General features: G+C 44.4%; 1 non-coding gene across 1 annotated transcript; it reads right to left on the bottom strand.

Moving 5' to 3' along the window:
- Positions 1–3,828: 3,828 nt before the first annotated feature.
- LOC130114815 (U1 spliceosomal RNA) lies at positions 3,829–3,988 on the bottom strand. The gene has a single exon (XR_008810427.1). It is a non-coding gene; the product is annotated as a U1 spliceosomal RNA (small nuclear RNA).
- Positions 3,989–5,129: the final 1,141 nt, after the last annotated feature.

Raw genomic sequence — 5,129 nt, 5'->3', positions numbered from 1 at the left:
TCAGGTTTTTGCGAGATAGCAATCAAAGGCATGACACTGAATAAATCTGGGAATCCACAATGCGCACTCCTCCAGTGAAGGGACGGAGACGTCATGCCCACTTTCAAAGACGTATTCAGGTGTCTCTTAAATTAGAAGTTAATATACACAGATTAAAATCCTTAAGTATTCATTAGAGAAAGTTAGAACCAGTAGGACTTTCCTAAAACCCAACGTATTGTAACGTGCATGGATAAGAAGACACGCTGGCCGCCGGCTGGCGGGTCTGACCCTTTAGTCTAGCGGTTAGCGATGTCTCCTGCGGTGCGGGCGATACGGGTTCGTGTCCCGGCCGCGGCAGTTCCTGTGGTTGCGTTGCCCCCCGAATTCGCTACAGCATAGACTCATACAAAAATAACCCCCCTCAATCATCATTCACAACCCACTAGACGTGTGTGTCTGTATCTGCAGAGACCCTGTCCTCTGTGTGTATTTTCTTACTTTGCTTGTGTACGGGACGTTTCTGGGCGCTCACCTTTGGGCAGCGGGACTCAACAGAGGGTATGCGTTGACGTCACTTTCCCACTGGAACACGCCCCCTCGGTCGCAGCGAGCGGCAAAACATCCCGCAGCATGGCTGCTCCTAGTAGGGGAAACAGTGAAACCGGGATTATAACGCAAGATTACCTGCTTAAATTAAAGGAAGTTGGACTTGACAGTGACCCGTACAGCTTACCATGGACATTAACATCTGGCCACAAATCGAGTTTCCTGATATTTACATGTACTCGTATACATACGTCTTGACGCTTGGTCGTACTTCAAGGCGGGATTTGTTGGCGAATTTAAAGTGACAGGGACACCGATGGACATGCTGGTTGTATGTGGACAGGTTTGTACAAATATTTATTTTATTTTATCAAGTTAGAACTGTGAAAACTGTTGTAACGTGCATGGATTATTAGACACGCTGGCCGCTGGCTAGCGAGTCTGACCCTTTAGTCGAGCGGTTAGCGACGTCTCCTGTGGCGCGGGCGATACGGGTTCGCTTCCCGGCCGCGGCAGTTCCTGTGGTTGCGTTGCCCCCCGAATTCGCTACACTGTAACGTTAAGCCAACCTTCCTCCCCTTTGTTTGTAGAACACAACACAAGGACGTTTTTTTAAAAAAAAATGCTGACAAAAACTTATGAAAGATGCTAAATATTTAATTGATGAGTAGTCAATACAGTATATGACTTTACCATTTAACGTTACCCCAAAATCCAACATGGCCAACCGTTAGCCTCCCCAGGCACCAAATCCACAATCCGGTGCCCGGATTCCAGTTGTTTCTGCCAGTTGCAGCGATCCATTTGTTTCTCTTTGCCTTGCCTCTCGGTAGTATGTAAAAAGATAAAACTCCGATTTCTTGTGACATGTATGAGTGCAAGTCTATCGCACAACAGCTCTTTCCCATTTTAGATGCGTTTTCGCTGTGTTCAAGCTGGGCGTTAACGCTGCCACTCAGCCGTCTTGCCACTCAGTGCCGCGTTACCGCATCTGTGACGTCACTCGCACGCCCTCTATAAAAGACAATGGCGGACACGACGCAAATACAGCGAGGCGAAAGGCCAAGCGGGCAAAGGTCGTTCCCAAATGAATCTGGGGTTGACTTTCACCCGCTGGCGAGCACTGAAGAAGGAGAGGATGGGAGTGAAGAGCGACGCGGAGTTGGCCTGCGCCTCTGTAGTCAGGGGGCGTGTCCTTCCGGTGACGTTGCCGGGGGGAGGGGCCAACGTTGAACGTCGTGTTCGCAAACGGCGACCAACAAATCCTACTCGTTCTACCTTTAATGCCACTTTGTGCGTTGCTTTAACGACGCAGTTGGGTCACCGACCCCGAGGCTGTGCCAAGGAGGGGGGGGGATAATTAGCATCAGGAAACCTGGGAAACCTACGATATTACATAGCCTTTCAGCTCCACCCATAAAGTACCCCCCCACACACAAGTGATGTTGCCTCCAAAATTGATGCTGCGTCCTTCATAGTCATTTTTTCTACGTGGCAACAAACCACAATGTATCTGTGAGCTGTTTCCAATAATGTGGCTTTAAAATATCTCAAAATATGCTCGGGTCCGCCAGGTACAGCCGCGAGAGAAGATTCAATAGATACATCCATCCCCTGTTACAAAACAAACCAAACCGAAATAACTATACACAAAAACAATGTGGATTTTCTTATAGAAGGGATCTATATGAAAAATATATACTTAAGGGATAATACGTATCAAGTAATAACTTGTGGTATGTTTTTAATTAAATTCTGAAAACGTCTTTATAGTTCTTTTCATCCATTCCATCCATCCATTATCCAAGCCGCTTATCCCAATCAGGGTCGCAGGATGCTGGAGCCTATGTAGTTCTTTTCATTCTGACATTATAGAAAATTACTAATGTAGAAATTATTTTTTAAAAAAACACCCCTTTGGCTGTATTTTAATATGACTTTGCAACAGAGTAAAAAAAAACCCACTGGGGATGAATACATTCTGAAGCCACATTATATAGACAGACGGACGGACGGACAGACAGACAGACAGACAGATAGAGAGAGAGATAGAGAGATAGAGAGATAGATAGATAGATAGATAGATAGATAGATAGATAGATAGATAGATAGATAGGTAGGTAGGTAGAGCCACGTTTATATACACAGGACTATTTCATTGTTCCATTATCGCCCCATTGTTCAAAAAATATTTGCTAAATGTTTAATACGAGTATTGTGGAAAGCTCCATCTTAAGTTCATTTCTTTATTAAGTGAGTCATAAAAATCTTCTCTAGAGTGAAAAATAGCTTTTTTGAACAAGCTAAGGATCTGCTTTATCCATTAGTCTATGGGTGTGTAACCCCACACTGTCAAGGGACATGGTAAGCCTCACTGTGTACCTGTCAAACACAACATGATGAACAGCCATTAAGTCATGCAGCATTAAAAGTTCACTTTTCCCACATCCTGTTGCCAGAAAGCAGAGCATGGCTACAGAACCACAAGACCATAACTCTTACACGCTCTATAAACTAATCATTTCCTGGGTTTCCTCATTTTTTGACAGCCCTGTTTGATCTGTATGCAGATGAATCCTCGATGGCTATGAAATCAACATTCATTCATGTGTCAGCCTATTCACAGATACTTGGGGCGCAATATGGGAAAAGACTGAAAGAGGCATCAATAACCTCACCAAACTGTAATTTCTGCAAATTGGAGCATGCCACAAGTAAGCCACCAAATTCCCCATGAGTCATTGTACTTTTATGTCTTTTCAGGGCTCTAGTTTCAGGTCTTGGGTAAAAGCTAGGCAGATGTGGATTGTAAAATTGAAAATTTCTGGGTTCTTGCAAATGTCTGGGTGTTTCAAATAATGACCAAGACACATACAATCGTCAGCTTTATCTCAAGTCTCCAGAGAGTGGCTTAAAGGACAGTATGTGGGCATACTTCCACTTCCTGGAGGTGGATCACTTTTAACAACCTAAACAGATTTTACCCTCAGACTTTCATTTCAAATCAAAAATGCAATTTAGAATGTGATCAACCTTGTTAAGTCCAAATCCTTGCACTGCATGTATGACATCAATGCCAGTCTGTGGTATCAGACTCGGTTATATTGGCCATGTAAGTTTGCACACACATGGAATTTGGTTTTGTGGCTCTCACAGTGCACTTAACCTAGAATAACAACACAACAATCTTCAGATATAAACACAAGGCTTGACTATATACAGGCGAAATAAGAGGCAATAAAGTGCAATGGTGCAGAGAATATAACAGAGATGCTGAAATAAGGTGTTAGCAGGAAATATCAGGGGAGAGTGCAGGCGCAGTCCCCCACTACCGGAAATTATGCAGCCGAGATTCCCATATTTGGGGAATTTGCAGGAGTCGGCACAACTAGAGTGCAATGGGCCTCGCCCCGGGTGAACCACCTTCTTGATCATGGTGTCTCCCCTGCCAGGTAAGTATCTATGTATTGCACCGTTAGTTCTTACTTGCTTACTTACTAGCTTAAAATAGGACGTGACCTTCAGAATTTCACATCAAACGACGGCTTCAGGTTACGGCCTTGACCGAGTATTACTAATGCAGGCTTTGGGAGGCACCAAATTTAAAGTAAGCCAACAGCACAGGGAGGTTAGTTCCCAAAGGAGGTGGGTCTATGTTAATGGTAAAAGTAGATCTGCACAGTTAATGACAGTGAAGTCCCACTCAGCACCTTAAGGCTCACAGGGTGACATTCATGAGCCCAAAGGAGATCTCGGTCCATTTAGTGCACTGCATACAGCTACTGGACGGGGGACAAGCTAACGGGGGGAGAAAGCCACGGAAACTCCCTACAGTGTGGCGTTGTTATTAGTGGGTTTTTTGGCTGGCAATGCTAGACGGATGGCTTATCTGACTCTAATAGTTGGCAGAGCCGCATTAGTGCTGAACTGGAGTGAGAAGAGGAACAATACGGCACATTAGAGGAGCAGCCAGCACACGCCAGAAAAACTGGCCCAGACTTCTAATTAGCTTTCATTAACAGTAGGGGAAAGAGCGATTACGGTCTTCAAGTAGTGCATTAGCTAATGTTGCTTTTTCACATGTCAGCAGATTTAAATAGGAGTGCGCCGCCACATCAGAGCGGTGAGCTATTGTGCTGACCGGGGGTGTTTTAGCTGATGTTTGTGATGACCTTAAAATACAGTACTGATGTTTGTTGACAGTAGTTATTACCACTAGCAAGGCCTCTGTCTCAGTGAAACACAGCTGACAGTTTGGTGTCATTTTATGTATTTCCGCCATCGAGGAAAAATGTTCGAATGGAAAATAAAGATTAAGTCTTTCGTCCATTCATCACAAGTGCCGTGCGCGCATGCCTGCACGTGCGACAGGATGTGCATGCGTGTTAGCCAACAGACATATGGGACAGGCATGAAAACATGTTTTATGTGTTTAGCAGCCGTCTTTTTGGTTTTAATGAGAAATCACAGAAGTGGAACAGCAAGAAAGAGATAAAATAATCACCACATTGTCACAATGGTTGTTAAAAGAATATTAACTGCCTGTTCGGTTATTCTTGTAGTAGTAATGACCTTGGCTAATGCAGATCGTCAGTTTTACT

The sequence above is a fragment of the Lampris incognitus genome, chromosome 6 (genome assembly GCF_029633865.1).
Source record: "Lampris incognitus isolate fLamInc1 chromosome 6, fLamInc1.hap2, whole genome shotgun sequence".
Taxonomy (NCBI): domain Eukaryota; kingdom Metazoa; phylum Chordata; class Actinopteri; order Lampriformes; family Lampridae; genus Lampris; species Lampris incognitus.
This window is presented reverse-complemented; position numbering and strand designations above follow the sequence as displayed.